The sequence below is a fragment of the Somniosus microcephalus genome, unplaced genomic scaffold (assembly GCF_052327205.1).
Source record: "Somniosus microcephalus isolate GS21.2 unplaced genomic scaffold, FLI_Smic_1.0 unresolved_chr9, whole genome shotgun sequence".
Classification (NCBI taxonomy): Eukaryota; Metazoa; Chordata; class Chondrichthyes; order Squaliformes; family Somniosidae; genus Somniosus; species Somniosus microcephalus.
The window spans coordinates 8,435,326-8,458,445 of NW_028225187.1; the positions used below are offsets into that span (position 1 = coordinate 8,435,326).

Genomic DNA, 23,120 nt, shown 5'->3' on the forward strand with positions numbered 1-23,120 from the left:
CAGCTCTCCACCATCTCTCTCCACCCTCCACTGCTCCACATATCTGCTGAGAACACCCAGCTCCAGCTCTCCACCATCTCTCTCCATCCTACACTACTCCACATGTCTGCTGACAACACCCAGCTCCAGCTCTCCACCATCTCCCTCCATCCTCCATTATGGATGGTGGAGGGCAAAGGGCATGATCAAGAGGGGCAAAATAGCTTACGAAAATAAGCTGGCGGAAAATATAAAAACTAACTCCAAAAGCTTTTATAAATATATCAAAAGGAAAAGACTGGTGAAAACCAAAGTTGGTCCATTGCAGTCAGATACGGGGGAATATATAATGGGAAATAAGGAAATGGCAGATCAACTAAATGCATACTTTGGGTCAGTCTTTACGAAGGAAGACACAAAAAACCTCCCTGGGATATCGGGAAAAATAGGGACATTGGCAAAGGAGGAACTGACGCAAATCAATATCTCTAAGGATATGGTGTTAAGGAAGCTAAAGGGATTGAAGGTGGACAAATCCCCAGGGCCTGATAACATGCATCCTAGGGTACTGAAGGAGGTGGCCCTAGAGATAGCGGATGCACTAAGGATGATTTTTCAGAATTCATTAGACTCGGGAACAGTGCCGATGGATTGGAGGGTAGCTAACGTTACCCCACTATTCAAAAAGGGGGGTAGGGAAAAAGCAGGTAATTACAGACCTGTAAGCCTTACATCAGTTGTGGGCAAAATGCTGGAGTCCATCATTAAGGATGAAATAGCGGAGCACTTAGCAAATGGGGACAGGATAGGACAGAGTCAACATGGATTTACAAAGGGTAAATCGTGCTTGACTAATCTATTGGAATTTTTTGAGGGAGTAACTGGTAGAATAGATGGGGGAGAGCCAGTAGATGTGGTGTACCTGGACTTCCAAAAGGCCTTCGATAAGGTCCCACATAAAAGATTAGCATGGAAAATTGAGGCTCATGGGATAAAGGGGAAAGTTTTGGCGTGGATAGGGAACTGGCTGTCAGATAGAAAACAGAGAGTTGGAATAAACGGCTCATTTTCTGAATGGCAGGCAGTAACAAGTGGGGTACCACAGGGATCTGTCCTGGGCCCCCAGCTGTTCACAATTTACATTAATGACCTGGATCAGGGAGTCGGATGCAGCATTTCCAAATTTGCAGACGACACTAAACTAGGAGGTGGGGTGGGCTCAGAGGAAGAGACCAGGAAGCTCCAGAGCGATTTGGACAGACTGGGCGATTGGGCGGATAAATGGCAGATGCACTATAATGTGGACAAGTGCGAAGTTATCCACCTTGGGTGCAGGAACGGGAGGGCAAATTATTATTTAAATGGCAATAGATTGGGAGAGGGGGAAGTACAGAGAGACCTGGGTGTTCTTGTACACCAGTCACTGAAGGCGAGCATGCAGGTGCAACAGGCGGTCAAGAAGGCAAACGGTATGCTGGCCTTCATAGCAAAAGGGTTAGAATACAGGAACAGGGATACCTTGCTGCAGCTGTACAGGGCACTGGTGAGACCACACCTCGAGTACTGTGTACAGTTTTGGTCGCCTCATCTGAGGAAGGATGTTCTTGCCATGGAGGGGGTGCAGCGGCGATTCACCAGGCTGATACCAGGAATGGCGGGAATGACCTATGAGGAGAGACTATGTAGTTTAGGGATGTACACACTGGAGTTTAGAAGATTGAGAGGGGACCTCATAGAAGTGTATAAAATTCTGACAGGTCTAGACAGACTGGATGCAGAAGGAATGTTTCCCTTGGCGGGTGAGAACAGAACTAGAGGACATAATTTAAGGATAAGGGCTAAACCATTTAGGACAGAGATGAGGGGGAATTTCTTCACTCAGAGAGTGGTGAACCTGTGGAACTCATTGCCACAGAGGGCAGTGTACGCCAACTCATTAAATATATTTAAGAGGGAATTAGATATATTTCTACGGGCAAAAGGGGTTAAGGGTTACGGAGAGAAGGCGGGGACGGGATACTGAATTAAAGGATCAGCCATGATCTCATTAAATGGCGGAGCAGGCACGAAGGGCCGAATGGCCTACTCCTGCTCCTATCTTCTATGTATCTATGTACTCCACATGTCTGCTGACAACACCCAGCTCCAGCTCTCCACCATCTCCCTCCATCCTCCATTACTCCACATGTCTGCTGACAACACCCAGCTCCAGCTCTCCACCATCTCTCGCCACCCTCCACTACTCCACATGTCTGCTGACAACACCCAGCTCCAGCTCTCCACCATCTCTCTCCACCCTCCACTACTCCACATGTCTGCTGACAACACCCAGCTCCAGCTCTCCAGCATCGCTCTCCACCCTCCACTACTCCACATGTCTGCTGACAACACCCAGCTCCAGCTCTCCACCATCTCTCTCCACCCTCCATACTCCACATGTCTGCTGACAACACCCAGCTCCAGCTCTCCACCATCGCTCTCCACCATACACTACTCCACATGCCTGCTGATAACACCCAGCTTCAGCTCTCCACCATCTCTCTCCACCCTCCACTACTCCACATGTCTGCTGACAACACCCTGCTCCAGCTCTCCACCATCTCTCTCCACCCTTCACTACTCCACATGTCTGCTGACAACACCCAGCTCCAGCTCTCCACCATCTCTCTCCACCCTCCACTACTCCACATGACTGCTGACAACACCCCGGTCCAGCTCTCCACCATCTCTCTCCACCGTTCACTACTCCACATGTCTGCTGACAACACCCAGCTCCAGCTCTCCACCATCTCTCCCCACCCTCCACTACTCCACATGTCTGCTGGCAACACCCAGCTCCAGCTCTCCACCATCTCTCTCCACCCTCCACTACTCCACATGTCTGCTGACAACACCCAGCTCCAGCTCTCCACCATCTCTCTCCACCCTCCACTACTCCACATGTCTGCTGACAACACCCAGCTCCAGCTCTCCACCATCTCTCTCCACCCTCCACTACTCCACATGTCTGCTGACAACACCCAGCTCCAGCTCTCCACCATCTCTCTCCACCCTCCACTACTCCGCATGTCTGCTGACAACACCCAGCTCCAGCTCTCCACCATCTCTCTCCACGCTCCACTACTCCACCTGTCTGCTGGCAACACCCAGCTCCAGCTCTCCACCATCTCTCTCCACCCTCCACTACTCCATATGTCTGCTGACAACACCCAGCTCCAGCTCTCCACCATCTCTCTCCACCCTTCACTCCCTCTGCATTATCAGACTCTTTTGCAGGGTCTGCTATTTTCTCCAATTAAACATTGGAAAGACCAAAGCCATTATCTTTTGCTACAACACAATCTCCATACGCAGGTCACCGATTCCATCCGCCTTTCTCGCTGTTTTCTCAGGCTGCATATTACGTTTGTGACCTCTGATCCCTATACGTAACTGACATGACAATCCTGCCTCATACCCTCTCCATCATATCTGGCCGTTCCTCCACCACCCTAATATCGCCGGCCTCTCTCAATACCTTTGCCCATCTGGCCCTCAAACCCTGAATCAGGCATTTACCAGCTGCAGACACAAGGTCCTCTCCTCCAATCAGTCGCCTCTTCATTCCTCTTGCATTGACCATTTGGTGGGACTTCCGCTTCTCGTATCCACGTTTACCTATCTGATTGGAGCCAGAGAATCTCCAGCAATGGCTTCTCTCCCCTCCCCCACCCTCCGAAGCACTATTCCCTGTGAAGAATCCCAAGGATCTATCCTAGCCCTCATTTATTCCTCTTCTACATGCCTCCCGTTGAAGCTTCCAGCGGCAGATATGGCACCAGCTCTTACATATACGTTAATGACACCAGATTCACCTGTCTGTTCCTTTCTGTCTGACTGTGTCTCCGTCTATCTGTCTGTGTCTCCGTCGAGGTTTTTTTCTTTGTTTCCATCTCTCTCTGTCTCTCTACTGCTGCCTGTCTCTCTGTTTTTTTCCCTGTCTGTATCTCTATCTGACTCTCTCTGTCTCTGTCTTTGTCACTCTCTCTCTGTCCTCACTTTCTCTCTCTCTGTCCTTCTGTGTCTGTATCTCTCCTTCTCCATCTACATCTGTCTCTGTCTCCGGATGCCTGTCTCGGTGTGTCTGTCTCTGGATGCATGTTTCCATGTGTCTGTCTCTTTATGTCTGACACTCTATGTCTCTTTGTTGTCTTTGTATGTCAGACTCTGTCTGTCCACCATAGTTTGTCTGTCTCTGTCTATCTATCTCCGTCTGTTTTTTTTCTCTGTCTGATTTTGTCTGTCTGTCTCTGTCTGGTATAGTTTGTCTGTATGACTCTGTCTCATTCAATCTGTTTTTCAATTACGCTCTCTGCCTCTCTCCCTCTGTCTCTATCTCTGTTTGTATGTCACTGTATGTCTGTTCATGTCTACCTGCTCTGTCTCTGTTTTTCTCTGTGTCCGTCTCACCCTGTCTGTCCCTCTGTCTCACCCTGTCTGTCTCTCTCTCTGTCTCACCCTGTCTGTCTCTCTCTATATCTCAACCTGTCTGTCTGTCTCTCTGTCTCACCCTGTCTGTCTCTCTCCCTGTCGCACTCTGTCTCTCTCCCTGTCTCACCCTGTCTCACCCTTTCTCACCCTGTCTCTCTCTGTGTCTTTCTGTCTCTCGCTGTGTCTCTCTGTGTCTCTCTCTGCCTCTTTCTGCCTCTCTCTGTCTCTCTCTGCCTCTCTCTGCCGCTCTATCTCTCTGGCTCTGGATTTCTGGCTCTCTGGCTCTGTCTCTCTGTCTATGTTTCTCTGGCTCTATCTCTCTGTCTCTCTGTCTTTGGCATTGTTTGTCTCCGACTGTCTCTATCCCTATATTCATCTATCTGTGTTTGTATATCGGTCTCTGTCTGTCTGACGTTGGCTGACTGTCTGTTTCTGTCTCTGGCTCCTGCCCCTCTTCTTCCCATCTTCTGCCCATCTGCTGTCGCTCGCTGTCTCTCTCTGACATTCTCTGGCCCTCTCTGGCCCTCTCTGGCCCTCGATGGCCCTCGTGGGCCCTCTCTGGCCCTCTCTAACTCTCTCTGGCTCTCTGACTCTCTCTCTGACTCTCTCTCCCTGTCTCACTCTCTGTCTCTCTCTCTCTGTCTCTCTCTCTCACTTTCTGTTGCTGACTGTGCCTCTGTCTGTCTTCGTCATTGTCTTGTCTGTAGGTCTTTGTCTGACTGTCTCTGACTCTCTGTCTACCTATGTCTGACACAGTCAGTCAGAGGATTTTTCTCCCTGGGTCTCTGTATATCTGATGTCTGTCTGTCTCTCTGTCTGCCTGTCTCTCTCTATGTCTGTCTATTTCCATCTGTATGTCTGTCTGATTATCGCTCTTTCTCTCTCTGCTGTCTCTGTCTCTGTGAGACTGTTTCTATCAGTCTCTTCTGTCTGAGTCTGACTCAATTTGTCTCTGTATGACTGTCTCTGTATGTCCTTGTCTGTCTGTCACACTCTGCATGTTCTGTCATTGTCAGTCTCAGTATTGCGTGTATGCCTCTGTCACTATCTGCCAGTCTGTCTCTATCTCTCTGTATATCTCTGTCTGATCTCCCTCTCAATGTCAACCTCTGACTGTTTCTCGGTCTGTCTCACTCTGTTTTTCTGTGTCTCTGTCTGCCTCTCCCTTTAAATCGCTGTTTGCCTCTCAGTCTGTCTTCCACACTTTGTGTGTCTGTCTTCCATCTGTGTGCCTATGTGTCTCTCTATGTCTGTCTCTCTCTCTCAGGCTGCTTCTTTCACTCTGTTTGTATTTGTCTCTAAGTGTGTCTGTTTCTGTTTCTGTCTGTCAGTCTGTAGGTTTCTAACTGTGTCTGTCTCTGTCTGTCAGCCTGATTTTGAATGACTGTCTGCCTGTCTCTCTGTCTGTTTGTTTATCTCTGTCTCCCTGTATCTGTCTCTCTATATCTGTGTCTCTGTGTCTCTGTTTTTCTCTGTTTCTCTCTGTCTCTCTGTCTCTGTCTGTCTCTGGCTGTCTGTGTCTCTGTGCCTGTCTCTGTCTGTATGTCTCTCTGTCTCTCCATCTCTCTGCCTCTGCATGTCTCTGCCTGCCTGTCTCTCTGTCTGCCTGTCTCTCTGTCTGTCTGCCTGTCTCTCTCTCTCTGCCTGTCTCTCTTTCTGCCTCTCTGCCTGCCTGTCTTACTAGCTCTCTGTCTCCGTCTTTCTTTGTCTCTCTTTCTTTCTCTCTGTCTGTATATCTCTGTCTGCCTGCCTCTGTCTGTCTGTTTGTCTGTCTGTATGTCGCTGTCTCTCTGTCTGCCTGTCTCTCTCTCTGTTTCTGTGTTTCTGTATTTCTGAGCCTCTGTGACTATGTGAATCTGTCTTTGTTTGTCTCTGACTGTCTGTCTGTCGGACTGTTGTCTGTCTCTGTAAGTTTGCCTCTTACACTTTGATTGTATCTGTCTCTAAGTTTGTGTGTCTGTCTCTGTCTACATGTCTGTCTCTCTCTCTCCTTTTCTCTCTCTCCATCTCTCTCTCTCCATCTCTCTCTCTGACCACCTCTCTCTCTCTCCATCTCTCTCTCTCTCTCTGTCTGTCTCTCTCTCTCTCTCAGTCTTCTCTGTCTCTCTCTGTCTCTCTCTGTTTCTCTCTGTCTCTGTCTTTCAGTCTCTCTGTCTGTCTCTGTCTATCTCTGTCTCTCTTCCTGTATCTCTCTATCTATCAGTCTCCTTCTCTCTGTCTCTGCCTTTGTGTATCTTCATGCCTGTCTCTGTCTGTCTCTGAAAGTCTGTCGGTCTCTGTATGTCAGCCTCTGCTTCTCTGGCTGCCACTTTCATTTGCTTGTACCGGTCCCTAGATTTGTCTGTCTCTGTCTGTGTCTCTCTATCTCTCTGTCTCTCTGTTTCTGCCTCTCTGTCTTGCTGTCTCTGTCTCTCTGTCTCTCTTCTGGCTATCGGCTGGCCATTTTCTGACGCTCTCTGGCTGTCACTCTCTTTCACTCTCTGTCACTCTCTGTCACTCTCTGTCTCCCTCTGTCTCCCTCTGTCGCGGTCTCTTTGTCCCTCTGGCTATCTGTCTCTGTCTCCTTCTCTCTGTCACTGTCTTTGTGTCACTGCATGCTTGTCATAGAAGCATAGAAACATAGAGGATAGGAGCAGGAGTGGGCCATTCGGCCCTTCGAGTCTGCTCCGCCATTCAATGAGATCATGGTTAATCATCCAAATTCAGTACCCTGTCCCTGCCTTCTCCCCATATCCCTTGATCCCTTTAGCCTCAAGAAATATATCCAAATCTATCTTGGATATATTTAATGAACTGGCCTCCACCGCCCTCTGTGGCAGAGAATTCCACAGGTTCACGACTCCCTGGGTGAAGAAATTCCTCCTCATTTCTGTCCTAAATGGCTTACCCCTTATCCTTAGACTATGACCCCCGGTGTGGAGATGCCGGAGTTGGAATTGGGTGGACAAATGTAAGAATTCACACAACACCAGGTTATAGTCCAACAGATTTATTTGAAATCACAAGCTTTCGGAGCACTGCTCCTTCGTCAGGTGAAGTGGAGAGATGCATAAAAACACAGCTTACACAACACGGAGAACCTTTACACAACAGGAAACACATTACTCAATATGGGATATCTTTACAAAGCAGACAACATCTCTAAACAACAGGGAAAACCTTTACACAACAGAGAACATCTTTAAACAAAAGGGAACAACTTTATATAACAGGGAACATCTTTACACAACCGGGAATTTCTTTACACAGCAGAAAGCACCTTCATGCAAGTCCCTCTTCATCTCAGTCCCCGTTTCCCTGTCTGCCTACCTCACTCTCTGTTTCTCTCGCAGTCTCGGTTTTCCCTCAGTCTCTGTCTCTCCCTCGTGTTATTCGGTCTGTCTGTCTCTCTCTCTCTCTCTGGTTTCTTCAGTGTCTTTCTCAGTCCCTCCCATTGTGTGGCCAGAAAGACCCTTGCTGGTTTGCTGTGTGTCATTTTGTGACTGTCCCATTGTCGGTGGAGTAATACTGAGTGTCCTTGTGACATTATGCAGCCATGTGAGCCTGCCAACACGGTGTGGCGGGGTCCGGGTCTCTGGGCTGTTTGACGGCTATGCTATATCTTACAACACAGCCTGGATGCTGAAATTTGTCTCGCTAACACACAGCACCGTGAGGCATCGGAACTTAAACACCAGCCGGGATCCTGCACCAGTCGACAGCCGAGCGGCACCGCGGAAGCGTGCTGGGCCCATAACCCAGAGGTCGATGGATCGAAATACATCCTCTGCTATTTGCATTCTTATTTACACCAACAATAAAAACCTCTATTGCTACACACAATCAAATCACACTTTGCTTACACCAACTTCCTGCTTGCAATACACAACAGGGATAAATTATGAATTAAATTTACAATGGGTGTGTTCCAACAAAGATCTATTTATTAGTGTTGCCCTGTGAACAGGTAGCTTCTTCTGATCTAGTGGGTTGCATCAGAAGAGAGTTGACGATCACGAATTTAATTTCCTTTTGTTTCCCCTTTTACTTACAAGACCAAGCCACATTTCAATCACCAGTCACTAGTTTCAGATTCCGCAGAGTAGTGATGTGGTAGCGTGGCCGTGGTCTAATGCCCTGGATTAAACGTCCAGTTTTTTCGGGATGCGAGGGTGCGAATCCCACCGCTGCCCGATATTGCAGCATTCGCAAATTTCGTCACTTGGACAACAGCCGTAAACCGTGCAGGGGTGTCGGTCTTGTTCAGTATTATGTCACCTTTGCCTTCAGTTGTTATTGGCAGACAGATCTGATTGCAGAATTTCCTCTGGTCCATAATTGGCCTGAACACCGTCCCGAACACTACAAACACCGCCACTCAATCAACTGAATTCAGCTCGTTCACTCACTCGTCTCCACACCTGCTGCCTCTCACTTATTCAGATATGCACCACTTTTACAATTTTGTTATTTCCATTTTTTGCAATCTGTCGACCGCGCCCCCCATTGCTGTCAATCTCGCACCCACCATCTCTCCGTCATTTCCCCGTTCGCCCTTCCAATCTTGCCGGTTCAACAGCCCCTCCCATTTGCTCCTGTGCTCCAATCCGATTAATGTAACACGAGTATCTTTTGTTCAATCTAACCTATCCAGACAGTGAAAGTTACATTAAGACATGGTTCAGAGAAGATCCATTCTGTAAAAAAAAGGGTGGGTGGGATCTGGACTCTGACTTCAGGATGTGAGTCAGATGTGTTTTTCATACCATTAGTCTGAGGAAGTTGTGATTCGCTGGGCAAACTTTTCCTATTGTTCTCTCCTCTTATAATTGTGATACATTTCAGGCTCAATGCGTCAGGTTTTATTGATCACACTTTACGCTTTACTTACAGCAACTTCCTTCTTCAGTAAACACAAGAACCTTCCACACAACTTTCAAATAACTTTATTCGCGACAATATTAGCTGCAAATGCTGCAAACTTGGAGCAGCCTTGGCCTTCCCCTTTCTCTCAACGCATTCCTGCAGCGCCGCCTCTCCAGCACCAGATGGTGCTCTTGGCCTTTACACAACAAGGAATACCTTCACACAAGACGGAACACCGTTGCACAACACGGAGAACCTTTACACAACAGGAAACACATTACTCAATATCGGACATCTTTACAAAGCAGACAACATCTCTAAACAACAGGGAAAACCTTTACACAACAGAGAACATCTTTACGCAACAGTGAACAACTTTATATAACGGGGAACATCTTTACACAACAGGGAATTTCTTTACACAGCAGAAAGCACCTTCATGCAAGTCTATCTCCTCATCTCAGTCCCCGTTTCCCTGTCTGTCTACAAACCCTCTCTGTTTCTCTCGAAGTCTCGGATTTCCCTCAGTCTCTGTCTCTCCCTTGTGTTATTCGGTCTGTCTCTCTCTCTCTCTCTCTCTCTTGTTTATTCAGTGTATTTCTCTATCCCTCCCTTTGTGTGGCGAGAAAGACCCTTGCTAGTTTTCTGTGTGTCATTTTGTGTCTGTCCCATTGTCGGTGGAGTAATACTGAGTGTCCTTGTGAAATTACGCAGCCATGTGAGCCTGCCAACACGGGTGCTGCGGGGTCCGGGTCTCTGGGCTGTTTGACGGCCATGCTGTAGCTTTCAACATCGCCTGGATGCTGAAATTTGTCTCGCTAACACACAGCACCGTGGGGCATCGGAAGCTAAGCACCAGCCGGCATTCTGCACCAGCCGATAGCAGAGTGGCGCAGCGGAAGCGTGCTGGGCTCGTAACGCAGAGTATTCGATGGATCAAAACCATCCTCTACGATCAGCATTCTTATTTACACCAACAATAAAAACCTCTTTTGCTACACACAATCAAATCGCACTGATTTTTACACATTTTACTTACAACAACTTCCTGCTTGCAATACACAACAGGGATAAATTATTAATTAAATTTACAAAGGGTGTTTTCCAACAAAGATCTATTTATCAGTGTTGCCCTGTGAACAGGTAGCTTCTTCTGATCTAGTGGGTTGCATCAGAAGAGAGTTTGCCGATCACGAATTTAATTTCCTTTTGTGTCCCCTTTTACTTAGAAGACCAAGCCATATTTCAATCACCAGTCACTAGTTTCAGATTCCACTGAGCATTGCTGTGGTAGCGTGGCCGAGCGGTCTAAGGTGCTGGATTAAAGCTCCAGTTTTTTCGGGGTGCGAGAATTCGAAACCCACCGCTGCCAGATATTGCGGAATTCGTAAATTTCGTCGCTTGCCCAACAGCCGTAAACCGTGACAGGCATGGCGGTTTTGTTCAGTATTATGTGACCTTTTCCTTCAGTTGTTATTGGCAGACAGATCTGATTGCAGAATTTCATCTGGTCCATAATTGCCCTGCTGTCAATGTCGCACCCACCATCTCTCCGTCGTTTCCCAGTTCGCTCTTCCAAACCTGCCGGTTGAACAGCAGCTCCCATTGGCTTCTGTGCTCCAATCAGATTAATATAACACGAAGATGTTTTTTCAATTTTGTACATTAAAAAAAGAACATGGGGGGATCTGGACTCTGTGTTCAGGATGTTAGTCGGATGTGTTTTTCATGCCATTAGTCTGAGGAATTTGTGATGAGGAGGGCAAATATTCCCTACTATTCTCTCCTCTTATAATTATGATAAATTTCAGGCTCAATGCGTATGGTTGCTTTACTTACAGCAACTTACTTCTTGCAATAAACACAAGAACCTGCAACACAACTTTCAAATCAGCTTATTCACACCAACATAAGCTGCAAATGATGCAAACTTGCAGCAGCCTTGGACTGTCCCTTTCTCTCAACGCATTCCTGCAGCGCCGCCTCTCCAGCACCAGATGGTGCTCTTGGCCTTTACACAACAGGGAATACCTTCACACAAGACGGAACACCGTTACACAACACGGAGAACCTTTACACAACAGGAAACACATTACTCAATATCGGACATCTTTACAAAGCAGACAAAATCTCTAAACAACAGGGAAAATCTTTACACAACAGAGAGCATCTTTACACAACAGGGAACAACTTTATATAATAGGGAACATCTTTACACAACCGGGAATTTCTTTACACAGCAGAAAGCACCTTCATGCAAGTCTCTCTCTTCATCTCAGTCTCCGTTTCCCTGTCTGTCTACAAACCCTCTCTGTTTCTCTCGCAGTCTCTGTTTTCCCTCCATCTCTGTCTCTCCCTCGTGTTATTCGGTCTGTCTGTCTCTCTCTCTATCTCTCTCTCTGGTTTCTTCATTGTCTTTCTCTGTCCCTCCCTTTGTGTGGCCAGAAAGACACTTGCTAGTTTGCTGTGTGTCACTCTGTGTCTGTCCCATTGTCGGTGGAGTAATACTGAGTGTCCTTGTGACATTATGCAGCCATGTGAGCCTGCCAACACGGGTGCTGCGGGGTCCCGGTCTCTGGGCTGTTTGAAGGCCATGCTGCAGCTTTGAACACAGCTTGGATGCTGAAATTTGTCTCGCTAACAGACAGCACCGTGCGGCATCTGAAACTAAACACCAGCCGGCAGTTTGCACCGGCCGACAGCAAAGCGGCGCAGCGGAAGCGTGCTGGGTCTATAACTCTAGCGGTCGATGACTCGAAACCATCTTCTACTATTTGCATTCTTACTTATACCAACAATAAAAAGCTCCATTGCTGCCCACAATCACATCGCACTTAATTTTTTACCACTGTTTACAATTGACTTACTCCAACGTCCTGCTTGTAATACACAACAGGGATAAATTATGAATTCAATTTACAATAGGTGTGTTTCACAAACATCTATTTATTAGTGTTGCCATGCGAACACGTAGCTTCTTCTGATCCAGTGGGTTGCATCAGAAGTGAGTTTGCCGTCCCGGAATATAATTTCCTTTTGTTTCCACTTTTTATTTTACAAAACCAAGCCACCTTTCAATCACCAGTTACGTGTTTCAGAAATCGCGGTGTGCTGTGGTAGCGGGGCTGAGCGGTCAACGGCGCTGGATTTATTCTCCAATTTCGCCGCGAGCTTGAAGTTCGAATCCCACCGCTGCCACATGTTGCAGCGCTCGTAAATTGCGTCGTAAACAGTGCAGGCTGGCTGGTTTTGTTCACTATCATATCACTTTTTCCTTCAGTTGTTATTGACAGGCAGATACGGTTTGCAGAATTTCGTCTGGTACATAATTGGCCGGAAACCAGCATTGGAAACTGCAACCATCGTTACCCAACCAACTGAATTCAGACCGTTCACTCACATCTCTCACTAATTGCTGCCTCTCACTTATTCAGATATACAGCACTTTTACATTTGTGTTTCTGCCATTTCTTGCAATCTATCGATCGCGCCCCCCATTGCTGTCACTCTCGCACCCACCATCTCTCCGTCGTTTCCCCGTTCGCCGTTCCAAACTTGCCGGTTCAACAGCATCTCCCATTTGCTCCTGTGCTCCAATCCAATTAATGTAACACGAGTATCTTTTGTTCAACCTAACCTATCCAGACAGCGAAAGTTACATTAATACATTGTTAAGAGAAGATCCATTCTGTAATGCAAAAAAAAACTTGGAGGTGATCTGGACTCTATGTTCAGGATGAGAGTCAGATGTGCTTTTCATACCATTAGTCTGAGGAAATGTGATTCGGAGGGCAAATATTTCCTATTATTCCCTCCTCTTATAATTATGGTAAATTTCAGGCTCATTGCGGCAGGTATTTTTATCGCACTTTCCGCTTCACTTACAGCAACTTCCTTCTTGCAATAAACACAAGAACCTGCAACAAAACTTTCAAAACACTTTTCTCGCACCAACATAAGCTGCAAATGCTGCAAACTTGGTGCAGCCTTGGCCTTCCCCTTTCTCTCAACGCATTCCTGCAGCGCCGCCTCTCCAGCACCAGATGGTGGCCTTGGCCTTCACACAACAAGGAATACCTTCACACAAGACGGAACACCATTGCACAACACGGAGATCCTTTACACAACAGGAAACACATTACTCAATATCGGACATCTTTACAAAGCAGAGAACATCTCTAAACAACAGGGAAGACCTTTACACAACAGAGAACATCTTCACACAATAGGGAACATCTTTACACAACAGGGAACATCTTTACCCTGCAGAAAGCTCCTTCATGCAAGTCTCTCTCTCTCTCTTCATCTCAGTCTCCGTTGTCCTGTCTGTCCACAAACCCTCTCTGTTTCTGTCGCTTGCTCGGTTTTCCCTCCGTCTCTATCTCTCCCTCGCTTTATTAGGCCTGTCTCTCTCTCTCTGGTTTCTTCAGTGTCTTTCTCTGTCCCTCCCTTTGTGTGGCCAGAAAGACCCTTGCTAGTTTTCTGTGTGGCATTCTGTGTCTGTCCCATTGTGGGTGGAGTAATACTGAGTGTCCTTGTGACATTGTTCAGCCATGTGAGCTTCCCAGCACGGGTGTTGCGGGGCCCGGGTCTCTGGGCTGTTTGAGGGCCATGCTGCAGTTTTCAACACAGCCTGGATGCTGAAATTGGTCTCGCTAACACACAGCACCCTGCGCCATCGGAACCGAAACACCAGCCGGGATTCGGCACCAACCGACAGCAGAGCGGCGCAGCGGAAGCGTGCTGGGCCCATAAACCGGAGGTCGATAAATCGAAGCCATCCTCTGCTATTAGCAGTCTTATTTACACCAACAATAAAAACCTCTATTGCTGCACACAATCTAATCGCACTTATTCTTATCACACTTTACTTACACCAACTTCCTGCTTGCAATACACAACACGGATAAATTATGAATTAAATTTATATTGGGAGTGTTCCAACAAAGATCTATTAATTAGTGTTGCCCTGTGAACAGGTAGCTTCTTCTGATCTGGTGGGTTGCATCAGAAGAGAGTTGCCGACCACGAATTTAATTTCCTTTTGTTTCCCCTTTTATTTAAAAGACCAAGCCTCATTTCATTCACCAGTTACTATTTTCAGATTCCTCAACCGATTGATGTGGTAGCGTGGCCGAGCGGTCTAAGGCGCTGGATTTAGGTTCCCGTTTCTTCGGAGGCGCGGTTCAGAATCCCACCGCTGCCAGTTATGGTTGAATTTATAAATTTCGTTTCACAGAAAGCGTTATACTATGCAGGCCAGACAGTTTTGCCAATATCTATATCACTTCTTAAACTTTCGATGTTATCATTTCTGTTCACGCACACGTCTCCACGTGCGCTGTATCTCACTTACTCAGATTCCACCACTTCTTACAATTTTGTTGCTCCTTGCTGCCACCATCTCACCGCCGATTCCCTGTTCGCCCATCTAAACTTCCCGGTTGAACAGCACCTCCCCTCTGCTCCTGCGCTCCATTCCGATTATTATATCACGAATATATTCTCAAGCTGACACAGAGGGAGAAATAGACTGGATTTTAGGCGGTTTTATTTTCCAGAGAGCAGTAATACGTTGCACTCCGGTGTTGTGGGAGCTGACTCTCTGATCGCCTTCAAGAAGGATGGGAAAAAACATGGCAGATGGAAGTTAACGCAGAGAAGTGTGACGTAATATATTTTGTTAGGACGAATGAGGAGAGGCAAAATCAACGAAATGGTAGAATTTCAGACGGGTGCATGAACAGAGAGACCCGGCGGTGTATGTGCACAAATCTTTGATGCTGGCAGGACACGGCTGTTAAAAAGCACATGGGAACCTTGGCTTTATCAATAGAGGAATAGAGAAGAAAACTAAAGAAGTTATGCTAAATCTTCCTAAAACACTGGTTACCCTCAGCGGGACTATTGTGTTCAATTATGGCATACACTTTGGGAAGGATGGCTCGGCCTTGGAGAGGGTGCAGGGCAGATTTCTAGAAAGGTACCAAGTTATGTGGAGAGATTGGAGAACCTGGGATTGTTCTCCTTAAAGCAGAAACGGTAGAGATTTTCAAAAACTTGAAGTGGTGTGATAGGTCAAGTAGGAAAACTATTTCCTCTGACAATTGGAAAGGTAACCAGAGATAATAGATGTAATATATACTGGCGCGCAGGCGCTTGTTAAGTGCTGGAACACATTACCTAAAATGGTAGTGGAGTCAGATTCAAAGCAACCTCAAAAGGCAATTGGAAATGTTTTTGAACTGCAATAATCTGCAGGCTTGTGGGAAAAACGCTGGGGTGTGGGATGAAATTTGACAGTTCTTTCGAAGAGCCGGCACAGGCATGACAGTCTATGACTTTAACTCCTCCATAATGTTAAAGGACTACATGCGCTCCACTCTCAGTCTACTATTTTTCCTATAGGGACGAGGCCAAATATTTCCAGAAGACGTCCTTCTCATTTCCCCTTCCACTGTTCCTGACGATGCCAGAATTCTTCTCTTCACCCACAGTTGCTTCAGGCGCTCCTTCTTCAGCACATACTGAGAAAACACAGGGAGATCAGAAAGAAGAGGCTGCCAGGTCTTCTGTACTGCATTACAATATGGTACTAGTTTTTGGGGATATAGCTCAGTGGTAGAGTGCATGCTTCGCATGTATGAACTTCTGGGTTCACTTCCCAGCATCTCCAAATGTTGTTTTCTGCAAAATGTTGTTTTAGGCGTTCCAGAATCTGAGGCCTCGGTTAAACATTTTTTCCAGTCCTTAAAATCTATCGACCGCGCCACTCATGCTGCCACTCTCGCAACCAGCATCTCACAGCCGCTTCCCCGTTTGCCCTGACAGACTTCCCTGTTGAAAAGCGCATCTCATCTGCTCCTGTGCTCCAATCCGTTTAATATAACAAGAATAACAAGAACCAGGGCAGCACGGTGGCATAGTGGTTAACACCTGTTACCTCACAGCGTCAAGTAATCCAGATTCGAATCCGGCTTCACGTGACTGTCTGTGTAGAGTTTGCACATTCTGCCCGTGTTTGTGTGGGTTTGCTCCGGTTTTCTCCCACAGTCCAAAACATGTGCGGGTTAGGTTGATTGACTATGATAAATTGACCCTTAATTTAGGGGGATTAAATACGTGGGGTTACAGGGACAGGGTGGGATATGTGTCGGTGCGGGCTCAATGGGCCGAAATGGCCTTTATCTGCAATGTGGGGTTTCTGTGATTCTCTGAATATATTATCAACCTGTCCAATATACACAGGGAACGTTACTTTAAGACAACGATAGGAGAAAATACACAGGTGGCGAGCTGGACTGTCTGTTCAGGGTGAGGGTTAGCTTTGTTTTTCATTCCATTAGTCTGAGGAACTTGTGATTGAGAGCAAATATTTCCTATTATCTATTGTATAAAAATGGAGTTCTTGTTTCCGTGAAATGGACAGTGGTGAGCATACTGCTGCTGCCTTCTTGCTTCCAATGGGAACAATCGCTTCAGCGATCAGTCTCATGCTTGGCACCCTGGATAATCTACTTCCCTTTTACCAATATTCCAAGTGCGGCTTTCTTGCCATTAAAATCCACCTGGAAAATCGGCCACAGTGGATAATCCATTCTGAAAACCCTTTTCTACACTTTCCTCAGGTTTACACATACATGGATTAGAATGGAAAGCTTGCAACTATTACAATTGCCAGAGAACTGCAGCTTCCTTGCATCGCTCTGCACCCTGATCACATGACAACAACCAACCAATCACATAGAGCGGCGCGAGAACACCCCCATTGAATGTGTCCAATCAGGGCCTGAGGATTGAACTGCTCTGTCACATGCAGTTCCAGTACGTTGGAGGACTCAGCTGTGAGCGGATGACTTGTTGCTGTCGCTAGCGCCGCGGCCGAGAAGCGAGCAGCCCCTGCAATCTCTTGTTTTCAGCCAAATGCTAGAGGTATGAATTTCTAATGACAAAATCTTTGACGCTAACTGATTTGGTTGCTGTATTTGAATGCGGTTTAGTGCCTCGCACGGGCCTTGTGATTTTCTTTTTGCGTACGGTTTGCAGTGTGTGATCGCTTAACATTTTGCGACTGAAGTTAAATGCAATATCTGATTCAAATTGTTGCTTCATATGGCGTTCGGTCAAATTGAGGAAATTCGACACTGCGAACGGGATTCAAATCGCCTTTTCTCTTGTGTGCTGCTTTTGTCCCTTTGTATGGCCGCATGCCTCAGGGAAAGTGGTTGGAGAATACATCTTTGGCTGCATTGTTTTTCCTGCTGGTTGTCCATCCAGCTAAACATAGTTTTCTGTGGTGAAATGAATTCAGCAGACGCTACGAAGGAAGAACATATAAATTCTTTCATGGCTTGACTGGGCGGATTCTGAGAGGTTGTTTACCCTGGCTGTGGAGCCCGAACTAGAGGTCAAAGTTTCAGAATAAGGGGCCGGCCATTTAAGATTGAGATGAGGAGAAATTGCTTCATTGTAAGGGTTGTGTATCTTTGGAGTTTTCTAACGCAGAGGGCTGTGGTGGTTCAATCGTTGAGTACATTCCTAACTGAGATGGATATGTACATTATGGAAATCAAGGTATATGGGGCTAGGTCGGTAATTTTCAGTTGAGGTAGAGGATCAGCCATGATCTTATTGAATGGCGGAGCATGATCGAGGGCCGCATGGCCAAATCCTGCTCCTATTTCTTATGATCTAATGTACCGATTTAGGCCGGCGGTGTTGAGAACTGTGGCTCGTCTGCCTTAGTTCATTAAATAAGCATCGCAGTAGGAAGCAGCATCAACTGGAAGATGGCTGCGCGGAAGACGTGCATTTTCTTCAATGGGTTGCAAAATAAAACATTTTCGACGGTTAAAATTGCTTTGACGGTTTCAAGAGCGTTAAATAACGTAGTATTCTCCTTTGGCTTAGGCCTCTCGTAATGTCATAACGGGGTGAAGTGCTTGTTATACTTTCTGCTTGAAACTTTGTTTGATTGCAGCTTTGAATCTCGGCAGAGGAACCGAAAGTCAGCAGTTCAAATTAAGTAAAAACCGATCATTTGGGACGACGTCCTCGGTGCCGCAGTCGGCAGAGATTGGAACCTGCGCGGGGAAACCCTCAATATATTATCTAATCCATCGCCTGAACCACTCGGCCACGACTACCCTGGCGGTGGTTTGGACCCACGCAGCTTCTCATTTGCTTCGAAATCGGTGCCTCTGCTGTGAACACTCTGGCACATAATCACATGGGTTCATGTGGAATAATTCCAATTGCAAACATTTTCGTGTCTGTCTCTGTGGCGCAATGGGCCAGCGCCTTCGGCTGTTAACTGAAAGGTTGGTGGTTCGAGCCCACCCAGAAACGTGAGTAACTTTTAATGTTTGCAAACTCATCTATTGTTTAAAAATGGAGTCTTTGATTCCGTGAAATGAACAGTGGTGAGCATACTGCTGCTGCCTTCCTGTTTCCAATGGGAACAATCGCTTCATCGATCAGTCTTCTGCCAGGCAGCATGGATATTCTACATCCCTTATACCAATACTCCAAGTGCAGCGTTCTTGCATTAAAATCCAGCAGGAAAATCGGCCACAGTGGATAATCCATTCTGAAAACCCTTTTCTACACTTTCCTCAGGTTTACACATACATGGATTAGAATGGAAAGCTTGCAACTATTACAATTGCCAGAGAACTGCAGCTTCCTTGCATCGCTCTGCACCCTGATCACATGACAACAACCAACCAATCACATAGAGCGGCGCGAGAACACCCCCATTGAATGTGTCCAATCAGGGCCTGAGGATTGAACTGCTCTGTCACATGCAGTTCCAGTACGTTGGAGGACTCAGCTGTGAGCGGATGACTTGTTGCTGTCGCTAGCGCCGCGGCCGAGAAGCGAGCAGCCCCTGCAATCTCTTGTTTTCAGCCAAATGCTAGAGGTATGAATTTCTAATGACAAAATCTTTGACGCTAACTGATTTGGTTGCTGTATTTGAATGCGGTTTAGTGCCTCGCACGGGCCTTGTGATTTTCTTTTTGCGTACGGTTTGCAGTGTGTGATCGCTTAACATTTTGCGACTGAAGTTAAATGCAATATCTGATTCAAATTGTTGCTTCATATGGCGTTCGGTCAAATTGAGGAAATTCGACACTGCGAACGGGATTCAAATCGCCTTTTCTCTTGTGTGCTGCTTTTGTCCCTTTGTATGGCCGCGTGCCTCAGGGAAAGTGGTTGGAGAATACATCTTTGGCTGCATTGTTTTTCCTGCTGGTTGTCCATCCAGCTAAACATAGTTTTCTGTGGTGAAATGAATTCAGCAGACGCTACGAAGGAAGAACATATAAATTCTTTCATGGCTTGACTGGGCGGATTCTGAGAGGTTGTTTACCCTGGCTGTGGAGCCCGAACTAGAGGTCAAAGTTTCAGAATAAGGGGCCGGCCATTTAAGATTGAGATGAGGAGAAATTGCTTCATTGTAAGGGTTGTGTATCTTTGGAGTTTTCTAACGCAGAGGGCTGTGGTGGTTCAGTCGTTGAGTACATTCCTAACTGAGATGGATATGTACATTACGGAAATCAAGGTATATGGGGCTAGGTCGGTAATTTTCAGTTGAGGTAGAGGATCATCCATGATCTTATTGAATGGCGGAGCATGATCGAGGGCCGCATGGCCAAATCCTGCTCCTATTTCTTATGATCTAATGTACCGATTTAGGCCGGCGGTGTTGAGAACTGTGGCTCGTCTGCCTTAGTTCATTAAATAAGCATCGCAGTAGGAAGCAGCATCAACTGGAAGATGGCTGCGCGGAAGACGTGCATTTTCTTCAATGGGCTGCAAAATAAAACATTTTCGACGGTTAAAATTGCTTTGACGGTTTCAAGAGCGTTAAATAACGTAGTATTCTCCTTTGGCTTTGGCCTCTCGTAATGTCATAACGGGGTGAAGTGCTTGTTATACTTTCTGCTTGAAACTTTGTTTGATTGCAGCTTTGAATCTCGGCAGAGGAACCGAAAGTCAGCAGTTCAAATTAAGTAAAAACCGATCATTTGGGACGACGTCCTCGGTGCCGCAGTCGGTAGAGATTGGAACCTACGCGGGGAAACCCTCAATATATTATCTAATCCATCGCCTTAACCACTCGGCCACGACTACCCTGGCGGTGGTTTGGACCCACGCAGCTTCTCATTTGCTTCGAAATCGGTGCCTCTGCTGTGAACACTCTGGCACATAATCACATGGGTTCATGTGGAATAATTCCAATTGCAAACATTTTCGTGTCTGTCTCTGTGGCGCAATGGGCCAGCGCGTTCGGCTGTTAACTGAAAGGTTGGTGGTTCGAGCCCACCCAGAAACGTGAGTAACTTTTAATGTTTGCAAACTCATCTATTGTTTAAAAATGGAGTCTTTGATTCCGTGAAATGAACAGTGGTGAGCATACTGCTGCTGCCTTCCTGTTTCCAATGGGAACAATCGCTTCATCGATCAGTCTTCTGCCAGGCAGCATGGATATTCTACATCCCTTATACCAATACTCCAAGTGCAGCGTTCTTGCATTAAAATCCAGCAGGAAAATCGGCCACAGTGGATAATCCATTCTGAAAACCCTTTTCTACACTTTCCTCAGGTTTACACATACATGGATTAGAATGGAAAGCTTGCAACTATTACAATTGCCAGAGAACTGCAGCTTCCTTGCATCGCTCTGCACCCTGATCACATGACAACAACCAACCAATCACATAGAGCGGCGCGAGAACACCCCCATTGAATGTGTCCAATCAGGGCCTGAGGATTGAACTGCTCTGTCACATGCAGTTCCAGTACGTTGGAGGACTCAGCTGTGAGCGGATGACTTGTTGCTGTCGCTAGCGCCGCGGCCGAGAAGCGAGCAGCCCCTGCAATCTCTTGTTTTCAGCCAAATGCTAGAGGTATGAATTTCTAATGACAAAATCTTTGACGCTAACTGATTTGGTTGCTGTATTTGAATGCGGTTTAGTGCCTCGCACGGGCCTTGTGATTTTCTTTTTGCGTACGGTTTGCAGTGTGTGATCGCTTAACATTTTGCGACTGAAGTTAAATGCAATATCTGATTCAAATTGTTGCTTCATATGGCGTTCGGTCAAATTGAGGAAATTCGACACTGCGAACGGGATTCAAATCGCCTTTTCTCTTGTGTGCTGCTTTTGTCCCTTTGTATGGCCGCGTGCCTCAGGGAAAGTGGTTGGAGAATACATCTTTGGCTGCATTGTTTTTCCTGCTGGTTGTCCATCCAGCTAAACATAGTTTTCTGTGGTGAAATGAATTCAGCAGACGCTACGAAGGAAGAACATATAAATTCTTTCATGGCTTGACTGGGCGGATTCTGAGAGGTTGTTTACCCTGGCTGTGGAGCCCGAACTAGAGGTCAAAGTTTCAGAATAAGGGGCCGGCCATTTAAGATTGAGATGAGGAGAAATTGCTTCATTGTAAGGGTTGTGTATCTTTGGAGTTTTCTAACGCAGAGGGCTGTGGTGGTTCAGTCGTTGAGTACATTCCTAACTGAGATGGATATGTACATTACGGAAATCAAGGTATATGGGGCTAGGTCGGTAATTTTCAGTTGAGGTAGAGGATCAGCCATGATCTTATTGAATGGCGGAGCATGATCGAGGGCCGCATGGCCAAATCCTGCTCCTATTTCTTATGATCTAATGTACCGATTTAGGCCGGCGGTGTTGAGAACTGTGGCTCGTCTGCCTTAGTTCATTAAATAAGCATCGCAGTAGGAAGCAGCATCAACTGGAAGATGGCTGCGCGGAAGACGTGCATTTTCTTCAATGGGTTGCAAAATAAAACATTTTCGACGGTTAAAATTGCTTTGACGGTTTCAAGAGCGTTAAATAACGTAGTATTCTCCTTTGGCTTAGGCCTCTCGTAATGTCATAACGGGGTGAAGTGCTTGTTATACTTTCTGCTTGAAACTTTGTTTGATTGCAGCTTTGAATCTCGGCAGAGGAACCGAAAGTCAGCAGTTCAAATTAAGTAAAAACCGATCATTTGGGACGACGTCCTCGGTGCCGCAGTCGGCAGAGATTGGAACCTACGCGGGGAAACCCTCAATATATTATCTAATCCATCGCCTTAACCACTCGGCCACGACTACCCTGGCGGTGGTTTGGACCCACGCAGCTTCTCATTTGCTTCGAAATCGGTGCCTCTGCTGTGAACACTCTGGCACATAATCACATGGGTTCATGTGGAATAATTCCAATTGCAAACATTTTCGTGTCTGTCTCTGTGGCGCAATGGGCCAGCGCGTTCGGCTGTTAACTGAAAGGTTGGTGGTTCGAGCCCACCCAGAGACGTGAGTAACTTTTAATGTTTGCAAACTCATCTATTGTTTAAAAATGGAGTCTTTGATTCCGTGAAATGAACAGTGGTGAGCATACTGCTGCTGCCTTCCTGTTTCCAATGGGAACAATCGCTTCATCGATCAGTCTTCTGCCAGGCAGCATGGATATTCTACATCCCTTATACCAATACTCCAAGTGCAGCGTTCTTGCATTAAAATCCAGCAGGAAAATCGGCCACAGTGGATAATCCATTCTGAAAACCCTTTTCTACACTTTCCTCAGGTTTACACATACATGGATTAGAATGGAAAGCTTGCAACTATTACAATTGCCAGAGAACTGCAGCTTCCTTGCATCGCTCTGCACCCTGATCACATGACAACAACCAACCAATCACATAGAGCGGCGCGAGAACACCCCCATTGAATGTGTCCAATCAGGGCCTGAGGATTGAACTGCTCTGTCACATGCAGTTCCAGTACGTTGGAGGACTCAGCTGTGAGCGGATGA

The 23,120-nt window shown here is 46.6% G+C and overlaps 1 non-coding gene across 1 annotated transcript; it reads left to right on the top strand.

Moving 5' to 3' along the window:
• Window positions 1-22,548: 22,548 nt before the first annotated feature.
• Window positions 22,549-22,622, top strand: trnan-guu (transfer RNA asparagine (anticodon GUU)). Its single transcript has one exon. It is a non-coding gene; the product is annotated as a tRNA-Asn (tRNA).
• Window positions 22,623-23,120: the final 498 nt, after the last annotated feature.